The sequence below is a fragment of the Pan troglodytes genome, chromosome 1, assembly GCF_028858775.2.
Source record: "Pan troglodytes isolate AG18354 chromosome 1, NHGRI_mPanTro3-v2.0_pri, whole genome shotgun sequence".
NCBI classification, from domain to species: Eukaryota; Metazoa; Chordata; class Mammalia; order Primates; family Hominidae; genus Pan; species Pan troglodytes.
This window is the reverse complement of record NC_072398.2, coordinates 28,646,907-28,660,257: the sequence shown is the minus strand read 5'-3', so window position 1 is coordinate 28,660,257 and position 13,351 is coordinate 28,646,907. Positions and strand designations below refer to the sequence as shown.

Below are 13,351 nucleotides of genomic sequence, written 5' to 3'. Positions count from 1 at the left end.
TCAATGTGTCCGTGTTCTTAATTCTTCCTGGTCATGTGACAAGAACCCAGTTTTAGCTGCACTAAGGAGCAAAGTTCTGCATCACTATCTGCAGCTGAGCAGAAGGGACAAGGCAGTCATGGACTCCAGAGAGCAAAAATATTACCATTAAAAACCAGAGATGTATAGATCTGAAATGTGGAGGCCATATAAATTATGTTTCTATTTAAATAAGAAATTCCAACTCCTTATCAACCCCTTCAATTCTATCACTCATAGAATTAGAACTCATAGAACATTCATTTATTCATTCTTTAAATATTTCTAAATTAATTATTATATGCTAGGCACTGAGCTAGAGTCCAAGAATTCAAAAAATAAAATATAGTTCCTGCTTTTAAGGGCTTTGCAGCTAATGGGGAAAACAGATAAGATAGGACTGTGGCATGAATGCTGGTTACTGGGTTTGCTAGGGTCATGGAGTGCACTTTATTAAATAGACTATAGGACTTTCCTGTCTGCATTTCTGTCAATGTTGCATTTAACAACAGTTGAAATGGGCCTTTTTGTGCTTGGAGTGGTCTACAATTTAAACTTAAGATCTGGTTAAAATTGTCTGACTTCAATTTGAAGAGAAAAAATTACATTATGGTATAAAAGACAGTAACTGCAGTCAATGATTAAGCAATGTCCCTCTAAAATTATCCAAGGGCTTATTTAAGTGCACTGTTAAAATATTTTGGAACTCTAAGAATTGCTGAAACAGAGCATGTCTTTCCAAGTTTCTATCTTTGTCCTCATGTGTTCTCTTTTATGTATGTTTGCCCTGGGGCTTAAGAATGAAGTAACTTTTTTAATGTGAGTTAAGAATGAAGTAACTTTTTAAATGTGGTTCCAGTTAAAAGGTATGATTCCTGATTCTCCAACATTCTGATTTTTAAAATCTGCATTTGTTTGTATCTTATTTGGGAAGGAATTTACCAGATTTTCCATAGCACACATCATTTTCTAACATGCTATATAATTTACTTATTCATTATATTATTTATTGTCTGTATGACCTTGCTGGAATGTAAACTCTGTAAGAACAAAGATCTTTGTTTTGCTCAATGTTGTATCCCTCCTTCCTAAAAAATACTTGGCAGGTGGCATATATTAATATTTCATAAATATGTGTTGAATAAATGAAATAAAAGATAAAGGAAGACCAGTTCCACAGACCATTGATGATGATGTGCTGTGAATGGAAGAGTATAAAGAACGCAATTACTTGCAGCCACTAAATAAATTACAGTATGTTAGGAAGCTCACCATTTGTCTTCCCATAGAATGACCCATCAATAGCTCCTGAACTTGGAGTTTTTCCTAATAGTATGTCCTCTTAGTTTTCTAGTTCAGACTTCTCTGGTCAGGCCCATTTCACCATGTGTATCTTAGGCCGGTTAGATATGGTTCATTTCATATCACATGGACCCACTATGACTCCTTTGAGATGGTACATATAAACCAAACCAAGTTAGAGGCAGAGGGAGGCTTGCTTCATTCCCATGTCTAATACCACAGAAAAACAACAGACTTCTTCTAAAAATGAGTAACTGATAAATGGAAATACTTCAATTTTTCCACCTTACTTGCCAGAATTAAGTTAGTTTATCTTACCTAGTTAGAGTGCAAAGGCAGATTACTTCAAAAGTATATTTCTTTGATAGGACTACCTTGAAATTTTGACCTAAAAGATATGGGATTATTAAGCCTTTTTCTGTTAATTAAATGTTCTTTTTGAATATCCAATATAGTTGAATGAAAGTGATGGTACAATGGCTTTTACTCTCTGAAGTTCAAGCAATGCATGACCATCCTACAAAGAGAACCCACTATTTTCACAAATAGAACCCACTTGAGAATGGAAAAATCCATTTGTGTTTAGGGAATAGGACTGTCCCAGTGCAAAGATGTGGCTTGCTTCAGAGCTAAAATTCATCAGATTGATCCCATTAAAATAGAACTTATGTGAGAGTAATGAATTTTAAAGCCCCAAAAATAATTTTTTGAAGTTAAAAATACAAGCAAATAGTGAGTTGAATTATTAACTTTAATAAATTTATCATCATAAAAGTATGTTTTAATTTGACTTCAATGGTTTTTAGCTCTGGATTCAAGCCAGGATGCTGTCATCCGAAAAGACGATCCGTGATCAAGAAAGAAACGTGTTGGGGTTTAGAAAACTGGGAGTTCAATACTGTGGAAACAGTTTTGAGACTCTAAATCTGAAAACTGAGAAATGTTTAGGCATGAGGAGGTGGTAGACAGTGCCATCGTATATGCATTATATCAAGGGATACCATTCTGAGTGCCCCAGTCCATGCCGGGCAGAGGCTCTGAGGATAGGGCAGCAGCTGTTGTAAAGTTGCATGGTGTGAGGATGCTGCTGGATTACTAACACAGGAAAGTTGCTTCCAGTGTCTATGTTCCATTTTGCTTATATGCCTGCTGGTCTTGGAGCCTCCTGAAGACCTGCAGAAGAAAGCAATTAAAGGTAGGCAATGGAGACATAAAGCACAGATTTTGAAACCAGATGACATCCCTCATTAGAGATGACTTATTTAACCTCTTTCATAGTTATGGAGAGGCAATCTCAGCACCTCTCATGGCAGATTTGAGATTCCCTTTGGTTATGGCCACCTCATATTTCCACTAGTGAATAGAATAGTTCTCACCAACTGTTCTCTTGGCTTCTTCGTGTTTATTCTCCAAAATTACCCAATACCTATCCCACCGCTATCTTAAGTGGCCCAGTGTAGTTTTACCATCCTTTAAGATAAGTTCCTTTCCTTAGGCCTCAAGCCAGCTAGGTGGACTCTCAGTGTTCTTGTTCCTGAGGACAAGAGTCTTCTCAGGCTGGTACACAGCCTCAGCCTCACAGTTGAAGCTAATCTTACAGATGACCCAGTAGGTAGTCTAAGAAAATGCTTGATATACCAGAAAAAGTAAGGCAATATATTTTTCAAAATATTTGTTAAAACTTTGCTAATTTCTATATTTTACTTGGCTTTGCATTAGTATCATTTTTTATTAGGAATTTCGCCTGGGAAGAATGTTGGAGCACCTCCTAATCTTTTTCAGTGCTTAAGGCCTGCAAAAGTCTTTGTTTGGCTCCCACCCCAACCCTAAAGTTCTTTATTATCTTTTCTCTGGATCATGCACCCACATTTTCTTAAACTAGTCTCTTTTCTTGTAACTTGAGGCAAATGACCCAACCTCTGCTGCTGTTTTCTCAGATCCTGCTTTTCTCACTGCTCTCAATTTTTGCCTCTTTTTGATGTCACTTCCACTGCCCTATCTATAGAAGCAACAAACACCCCTATAAAATCTGTTGACCATGTTCTATTTCCTTCTTGTGACAACCCATTACCTCCCAAACAAATGAATTCATAACCATTGATCTAGACTAGTTCTTTTCTATAGCTAAAGTGGGATGGCTATACTACACATATCTTTGCATAGATCCTTCCTAAACTCTCTCTCACCCTAACACCTGCTTCCTTCAGCTCTGCATAAGCAGTTGGAGCCTGAGGTGGGTGTGGGGTGAGGAAGAACAGCTCATCTCAAATTTTCTAAAATCATCCGTCATCACCAACAGAAGCAGATCCATGCGGTATTAACAGCTGACATGGTGACCCAGGAGGTTTGATAAAATGCATATTTTTACCTATACAGGGTGATGAGAAAGTGTTACCACTTCACATGGCAGCATTATAATTAGGTCTATAATCAACAAACACCTGGGGAATAAATGAATATGTGTCTTTGTGTGCATATGTATGTGAGATACAGACAGAGAGGATTTAAATATATTTGTTTCTTACTGAAGGACCTGTTTTGTACTACATAGTGTTTCACTGAAACATGGAAGTGTCTCCTGGTCGAATGACAATGGGTCATATGTAATTGGTCCTCACCAAACCTGCCCTGTATATATATTTATATCCTCTCTAGTTGTCTTTTGTCAAGTAGTATGAAAGAAGAGCTGGAATCACAGGCTCAGCAACCCTGTTGGCAGGGTCATACCATCAGTTGTATTTTTTGTTTATATTTACTGCCTTTAAAAAATGATACTAGTAATATTTAATACATTCTTACTGTAAATTATTCAAATAATATCAAGTACAAGAAATATATAAACAGAAATGTGAATATCTTCATTCCTCCCACACTGCCTTATCTACCTAGAGGGGAGAATGTCAACGTTTTGCCAAACCTCTGCTATGGTCTAAATGTTTGTATACCCCAAACTTCACATGTTGAAACCTAATCACCAAGGTAATGGTATTAGAAGGTAAGACCTTTGGGAGATGGAACTAGTGCCCTTATAAAAAAAGACTTGAGGGAACCTGTTTGCCCCTTTTGTGAAGACACAGCAAGAAGGCGCTACTCATGAGGAACAGGCACTCACAGACACTGAATCCTTTTGATGGCAGTGGCTGCTGCCATCATGCCGGCTGCAGCAGGGAAGTGCAGCTGGGGCTGCACGCTCCAGGAAGCAAGTGGGAGCCCCGCCCCTTCTGAGTTGGGATGGGAGCTCCCCGTGCTGCTGCAGCTGCCCAAACCACAGCTGCAGACCCAGGCCCCCTGCTCTATAGAGCAGACAGGGGCCCCGACCGGGGCTGCAGCAGCGCAAACTGCAACTGTGGATCTGAGCCTCCCTGTGCTCTTGGGGGAGCTGGGAACAGGTAGGATCTGCCCTCCCAGGTGTAGCTGCAGCTGCAGCACCTGTGGCTGCAGACTTGGGCCTCCGGCTTCAGGAAGTCGGTAGAAGCAGGGAACAAGCGGGAAACCTGTCCCTTCCAAGTTGGTGGGGCAGCAGCTCCCAGGTGCAGCTGCTGCTGCCCTCCCAAGTACAGGACCTGGGGATCTCTGCAGCCTGCACCCTTGGGAGCCCTTGGGCACCCCAGGAAGGTCCCCCTCACCCCCGTCCCTGCAGGTTCAGGGGTGTCTGCTCCCACTGTCTGGCTTCTCTCGGCTCCCAGCACCCTCTCCAACCTCAGAGTGGGGTTGGAGCCAAGCCCCGGGGCCATGAATGGCAGCCGGAGGCAGACAAGAGCCCTAGACAGAAGGGGTGGGGTCCCCAGTGAGGCGCCACCCTCAGGCAGTGGAGGGCCTGAAGGCTGGGGACTGGGCTGCTAGTTTCTCCCGCCGGAGTGGGAACTCTGGGTGCCTCTTCCAGCCTGCTCATGGCCGCCCATGGACCAGTCAGCACACACTTCCTCCCCTCTGAGGTCCATAAAAGCCCTGGGCTCAGCCAGAGTAGGGCAGAGGATGGCTGGAGGATGAAGAGTGCAGACAGACAGGCCAATCAGCTGCAGACAGGAGTACCCTTTCCACTGACAGCAGCAGAGAGGAGCTGCTCTGTCTGCTGAGAGTTTCAGAGACCTACAGAGACATCTGAATGACTTGCCTGCATGGAGGAGCCACCCTCTCCAGGACCTCCTCTCTGCTGGGAGCTGAACATTCGACAGGATGACCTGCCTACAGAGAGGAGCTACCCACTCTTCTGAGCTGTTCTATCACTAAATAAAACTCTTCTTCACCCTTCACTTGTCTGGATGCAGGACAAGAACTTGGGGAAAGGCACCATGGCCAGAGGTTTCCAGTCAAAGAAATCAACGCTCCAGAGATCCCGTAACATTTTGGTTCCTTGATCTTGGACTTCCCAGCCTAGAACTGTGAGCAACAAATTTCTGCTGCTTTTAAATTACCTAGCCTAAGGTATTTTGTTATAGCAGCCTAAATGGACTAAGACAACATCTTTTGGTCTTCGGTCTTTTTTAAAAATGCATGTATACATATGCACTATACACCACACAGTTTAGCTATTTGTTTTACACACATGATAATAATATATGGATCATTATTCAACCTGTTTTTTTCATTTAACAATAGGTCTTTAGAGCTTTGCACATCACTGCAGTCAGCTCTAGCTCCTTCTTATAATGACAACCAGTATTTCATATTATGCATATAATATGTAGTGTTTGACCATTTCTCTATATAACCAATAATGAATGTTCTTGTATGCATCTTCATGAAGCTATGTAAGTATTTCTTTAGAATGGAGTAATTGCTGAATGAAAGGGTATATACATTTTTCTAAAGTGATCTTTCAGATTCACTCCCTTCTATATTTTATATTTACTATCCATTTCTGCTTAAACATTTAATATTTTCAATTATTTTAGTTGATACCATTCTGATAGGCAAAATTGGTATGCTTGTTCCAATTTGCACTTTTCAGATGACAGTAAATTGCATATCCTTTTATTCTCTGTTTATACTTTTTCTGTAAATTTTCCTTTCCATCCTTTGTCCATTTTTTAAATAGGCTATTTGGCATTTCCTTACTAATTTGTAAGAATTCAATGCATGCTAGATTATTAACTTTTTTCTGTAAATTTTCCTTTCCATCCTTTGTCTGTTTTTTAAATAGGCTATTTGGCATTTCCTTATTAATTTGTAAGAATTCAATGTATGCTAGATTATTAACTATTAGCCCTTTAAATATCTTGCAAAGTTTTCTCCCTGTAATGTAACTTAATTTTACATATGATGTCTTTTACTGCATTGAAGTTTTAATTGATTCAATCTACAATTATTTTTATGGCTTTTTTTGCCTTGCTTAGAAATGATTTCCTTGTTCCAAAGTTAGAAAAATACCCTACTATATTTTCTTCTCACATACATTTCAGGAATAACTTTTAAATTTATTTGGAGTTTATTTCAGTGAGTGCCATGAGGTATGGAGTCAATTTTTTCCCCAAATATATATTAATAGTTATTTCTTTTAACACAATTTGGTAAATTTCTTCAGCTGACTTAAAATGTCACTTTTATCATAAACTAACTTTTAAAATATACCTAGGTCTGTACCTAGACATTGGCTTAGAATTCCAATTTCCAGAAAATTTGGCACATAACATTCAACATTGAGAAATAGCCTAGGAAACTTGAAGAAAAAAACACAGAAAGTAGAGATACACAAAATACAAAATGATAAAGGGGAAATAACCACATTAGAAGAACCATTTAAGATGGCTGAAATCTATGCAAATGAATTTTAAAACCTGGATAGAAATGAATAACTTTCTAGAAATTCACCACATTTATCAAAAGTGACTCCAGAAGAGATGGAAAATCTAAACAGTCTGATTTTTATAGAAGAAATCAAGAAAACTTTCAAAGAGTTACACCCCCATCAAGGCAACAAGACCAATAGTGTTACAGATGAATTTGATAATGGCATTAAAGGGCAAATAATTCCAATGGCTTTTTTTTTTTTTTTGAGATGGAGTCTTGCTCTGTTGCCCAGGCTGGAGTGCAGTGGGGGTGGAGCCCTAGCCAGGGACCCACCTTTCTCTACCCACCACTTCCCTTCCCCACTTCCCTATCATTTAAAGGGACCACACTGTTCCCTTCTCAGCACTCCTATATCAAAACCTCCATATTCTCTTTATGAGACAGATATAACTGGGCTGCGCATCAGGAGGTCCCTCATGTTAGGCCTGAGAACAGCTCAGAAGAGTGGGTAGCTCCTCTCTGTGTTCTGAGGGCTGGCTGGGGTGCTGGAGGTGGGCCGGGGCAGGTGTAAACTCTGCGTCTCATTGTTCCCTGGTGCCACCAGACATTGCTCAGGCTACCAGCACCATGAAGATCTGGACTTTGGAGCACGTCTTTGACCACCCATAGGAAACTGTTACAACAGCTGCAATGCAGAAATACTCAAACTCTATGAGCCCAAGTGTGGTTGGAGTTAATGTGTTGGACAGACATATAGATCTGTCTGGAAAGTTGCACAGCCACAGACTTCCCAGCACAGAGTAGGGACTGCTGTCCATTGTGAAGTCTCTTATTGGTGCAGCAAGAACCAAAACGTGTGTGAGAACATTCTGTTGATCCTGTAGAGAAAGCAATGGAACTTAAATCTACTAATATTTCATTTGCAAATATGGTTTCAGTAGATGAGAGACATATAAAACCACATCCTCAGGACCCAGAAGGAACCATTTTGACTCAACAAGCTGTAATCACCATGAAAGGAGTTAGCCTCAGTGGTTACCTTGAAGGACTGATGGTAAGTACAATATCCTCAAGTGCTAGTAAAGGTGAAGAAGCAGTGGAATGGGTAATACACAAATTAAATGCTGAGAGTGGGCTGGGTGCGGTGACTCAATGCCTGTAATCCCAGCACTTTGGGAGGCCAAGGCAGGCAGATCACCTGAGGTCAGGAGTTTGAGACCAGCCTGGCCAACATGGTGAAACCCCGTCTCTACTAAAAAATACAAAAATTAGCCGAGCATGGTGGTGGGTGCCTGTAATCCCAGCTACTCAGGAGGCTGAGGCAGGAGAATTGCTTGAATCCGAGAGGCGGAGCTTGCAGTGAGCTGAGATCCTGCCATCGCACTCCAGCCTGGGCGACAAGAGCGAAACTCCATCTCAAAAAAAAAAAAAAAAAAAAAAAAAAAAAGAAAGGAGATTGAAGAATTGACAGCCTCGGCAAGAGGAAGCAATGGCAGCAGCAGCATTTGCAGAAAGGAGATCCTGAAAGTTGACAGACAACATCGGGTACCCCAGGTCTCTCCAAGCTGACCATATATTTATTTGTCATTTTAAAATTGCAACTATAGGTAGATTTTTTTTTTGTTAAGCTGATATAAGGCTATGTGACTTTTGATCAAAACAGAAAGGCTTCTAAATAAAAGGGATTATCTGAAATTAATGTTGTTTGAAATTACTGATTTTGAGGGTTTCAGTATTTATGTGAAAAATTAACAAGAAGTCCTTGGAAACTGGTATTGACATTAAATCTCTTTAAGGTAGAATTTTAAAGCTTTCCATACATTGGAACTCCACCTGCCTTTGGACCGACCCCAGAACAGAGCAGAGCCACTTCCTATTGCCCTGCTGCTGTATACGCTTCAATAGCTTGCATAAGGGAATTCACTCAAAAGGAGAAATTGCATGGTTTTAAACTATATTCTGTGTAAAATAACTTGCTCGGCTATAAACCACCATTAAAAACCAGTGTTTTGATTTGGTACTTAAATATTTTGGGAGTGAAAATTGTCACTAAAGTAACATATGACTCCAACAAAAGTATGGTTTTGTGTTATGTTTTGTTTAGTTTTGAAACAATGTCTCGCTCTGTCACCCAACCTGGAATGCAGTGGAGCAATCTCAGCTCACTGCAACCTCCCCATCCTGGGTTCAAATGATTCTTGTGCCTCAGCCTCCCGAGTAGCTGGGACTACAGGCTCGCACCACCACTCCTGGCTAATTCTTGTATTTTCAGTAGACATGAAGTTTCGCCATGTTGGCCAGGCTGCTCTCGAACTCCTGGCCCATTCTTGTATTTTCAGTAGACATGAAGTTTCGCCATGTTGGCCAGGCTGCTCTCAAACTCCTGGCCTCAGGTGATCTGTCCACGTTGGCCTCCCAAAGTGCTAGGATTACAGGCATGAGCCACTGTGCCAAGCCAGAAGTATGGTTTCATTATATTAGAGTACAGTAGGCCAGGCACGGTGGCTCACGCCTGTAATCCCAGCACTTTGGAAGGCTGAGACGGGCGGATCATGAGGTCAGGAGATCGAGACCATCCTGGCTAACATGGTGAAACCCCCTCTCCACTAAAAATACAAAAAATAAGCCGGGTGTGGTGGTGGGCGCCTGTAGTCCCAGCTACTCAGGAGGCTGAGGCAGGAGAATGGCGTGAACCTGGGAGGCAGAGCTTGCAGTGAACCGAGATCGCACCACTGCACTCCAGCCTGGGTGACAGAGCGAGACTCCGTCTCAAAAAAAAAAAAAAAAAAATACTGTATTGATTTGCCAAAGTTTGCAACTTAGTAAAGGTATTATCTTCCTTGGATTTGTACTTTGTGATTTAGTGTGCCGTACCATGGGCTGGTTATGTTAACTGAAAAAATAAAGTCATTACCTGAGTTTTGCAGCACTCTAACTTAAACAGAACAGCTGTTCACATTTTTAGCACTTCACATTTGCCTAACTTAAAAATCGCCATGTGTCAAAATCATGGTTTGTAATTGCTAAGGCATGATATGTCAGGTCATTTGAATATAATTACTTTTTGAAGTAGTTGTGACCACAAAACATGTTTTTTACATGAAGGAACTGTAAATCATTTGAAATTACTCAAATGATGTTTTGTTCTGAAGCATAAATCCCAGGTACTTTATGTTTTTACTAATATGGTGCCACTGCAGAGTTTGGGGGCAGTAGGGAAGAACAAGAATAATGATGGAGGGAGGATTGGTCTGAAACTAACCACTAAGTGAACTGCACTGCAGCTTTTATTTGTGGGAACCCCTTGTTTGGGATCTCAGAGGGCAGCTGCAAACTGAAAAACAATCCAGTAAATATGCTTTGTTTAATATTTCATAGCAGGCAATAATCAACCACTTAATAATAGCTTTGACATTTGCAACTGTTGCATACAAAGTATTTTTGCTAGAAGATGACTAGCTCTCACTTTTATTTTACAGTGCTTAATGTGATAAACTTCTAGTCATGTTTCCTATCAAAGAGATCAGTTAATATATGTACATCAACCACAGAAACAGTATAACAAAATATTTTAAAATTATCATTTTTCTACTTCAAATATGTTTAGCTTAAGACTTCTTAGGACATTTATAAAAGCAGGTTAAATTTAATAAGATTTCTGATTTTTTTTTGTAATTGAAGATAGTTTTTACCAGTGAAATAACATTTCAGCTAAATAAAACTTTGCTAAATATTGATATTTGATAAAAAGTTACCTTGTATAATTTCTGCAAATTATCCTTGTTCTGAAAAGGTGTAATGCCCTAATAATAAAAGATTTTTAAACAAATCCTTATCTTTTGATTTTTTAAACTCTGATCTAATGATACAATTTTATAAATTTTCATTTTCCATTTTCCAGTGCAGTTAGTTACTTTTTTTTTTTTTTTTTTTTTTTTTTGGAGAAAGAGTCTCGCTCTGTCGCCCAGGCTGGAGTGCAATGGTGCCATCTCAGCTCACTGCAAGCTCTGCCTCCCGGGTTCACGCCATTCTTCTGCCTCAGCCTCCCGAGTAGCTGGGACTACAGGTGCCCACCACCATGCCCTGCTAATTTTTTTTCTATTTTTAGTAGAGATGGGGTTTCACCGTGTTAGCCAGGATGGTCTTGATCTCCTGACCTGATCTGCCTGCCTTGGCCTCCCAAAGTTAGTTACCTTTTTAAAAAAATAGCTGGTAATTTCATAGCTTTTACCTGTTAAATATAAATGCACAGCAAGCAAATGAATTTAAGAGGACTAAACTGGAATAAAGTGTTAATAAATGAAAATCTTGGACTATTTAATATTAAAATCGAAATGTGAATTAAGAAAAACTTGTGTTAGTAAAAACTTTCTTCTTTTAAAAAAACAAGCATAACTAAAGATCAAATCCATTTATAAATGTCAATGCAATAATCCTGAATAAAATATTGGAGACTATAATCCATAAAAATATGAAATTAATATTATGGACAAGTAAGATTTAGTTCAGGAGGGCAAAAATGGTTTAGGAAATCTTTTTTCTTTTTTTTTGATGGGGGGATGGTCTTTTTTGCCCAGGCTGGAGTGCAATGGCACAGTCTCAGCTCACTGCAACCTCCACCTCTGGGTTAAAGTGATTCTCCTGTCTCAGCCTCCCGAGTAGCTGGGATTATAGGCATGTGCCACCACACTTGGCTAATTTTGTTATTTTTAGTAGAGATAGGGTTTCACCATGTTGGCCAGGCTTGTCTCAAAATCCTGACCTCAGGTGATCTGCCCACCTCAGTCTCCCAAGGTGCTGGGATTACAGGGTGAGCCACCATGTCTGGACCTAGGAAATCTGTTAATATAATTCATCGAATTAATAGTTTTTAGAAGATAAACTATTGAGCCTCTCTATAAATGCTGAAAAGGATTTGGCAAAAGTCAACAACCATTATTGACTTAAAACAAAACAAAACTCAGTATGATAGGAAAAGACAAATCCTTAAAATGATAAGATAAAGCTTTTTTGTTTTTTTGCCCCAAAACTGAGATTATTACCTTTGATGTCAGAAACATGACAGGGATACCCACTATCGTCATTTCATACTGTGCAGGAGGTAGTAGTCGGTGCAATTAGCAAAAAGGAAAAAAATGGAAGTATGAAATTGGAAAGGAAGAGGTAATGCTGTTACTATTTTTTTATTGATACAAAATATTTTACATATTTACGGGATACACACGAGTACTTGTTACATGCACAGAATGTGTAATGATTAGGTCAGGGTGTTTGGGGTATCTATCACCCTGAGGATCATTTCTATATGTTGGTAACATTTAAAGTCCTCTTTTTTAGCTACTTTGAAAAATACTATGCAATGTTGCTAACTATAGTCACCCTACTCTGCTATTGAATATCAGGACTTATTTGTTCTAACTGTATGCTTATACCCACTAATCAACCTCTCTTTATTCTTCCTCCCAAACACTCTTACCAGCCTCTAGTATCTGTCATTCTATTCTCTATCTCCATGAGGCCAATTATTTTTTAGTTCTCATGTATGAATGAGGACATGTGGCATCTGTCTTTCTGTTCCTGATTTATTTCACTTAACATAACCTCCAGTTCCATCCATGTTGCTGCAAATGACATAATTTCATTATTTTTTATGACTGAATTGTATCCATTGTGTATATATACCATATTTTCTGAATCCATTTATATATCGATGGAGCTATTACTATTTTCAGATAACATGAAGACCTAGGTGAATCAACTGCAAAACTATTACAAACAATAAAATAATTCAACAAGAAGGAAGGGCACAAAATTAATATAAAGAAACCAATACATATCAGATACAGAAATCACAATCACCTAGAAGCTATAATGGAAGAAAATCCCCCAATATTACAATATTTTAAAAAAGTAATTAACAATAAATGATAATATTTATATGACGGAAAGCTTAAAACATTTTGAGTCCCAGAAGGGCAGGAAAGTGAGAATGAGGAATAAACAACATTTGAAGAGATAATGGCTGAGAATACAGTCATGTACCACATAAAAATGTTTCAGTAAACAACAGACCGCAAATACAAAAGTGGTCCAAAAAGATTATAATACCATATTCTTACTGTACTTTTCTATATTTAGATACACAAATACTTACCATTTCGTTACAGTTGCCTACAGTATTCAGTGCAGTAAGATGCCGCACAGGTTTGTAGCCAGCAGCAATAGACTCTACCACATAGCCTAGGTGTGTAGTAGGTTATACCATCTAGTTTTGTGTAAGTATGCTCTATGCTGTTCACAC

General features: G+C 39.3%; 1 pseudogene; it reads left to right on the top strand.

The window, feature by feature from the left end:
* The first annotated feature begins 7,677 nt into the window (after positions 1-7,677).
* LOC100614857 (PRELI domain containing protein 3B-like) lies at positions 7,678-8,619 on the top strand (annotated as a pseudogene).
* The last annotated feature ends 4,732 nt before the right edge of the window (positions 8,620-13,351 follow it).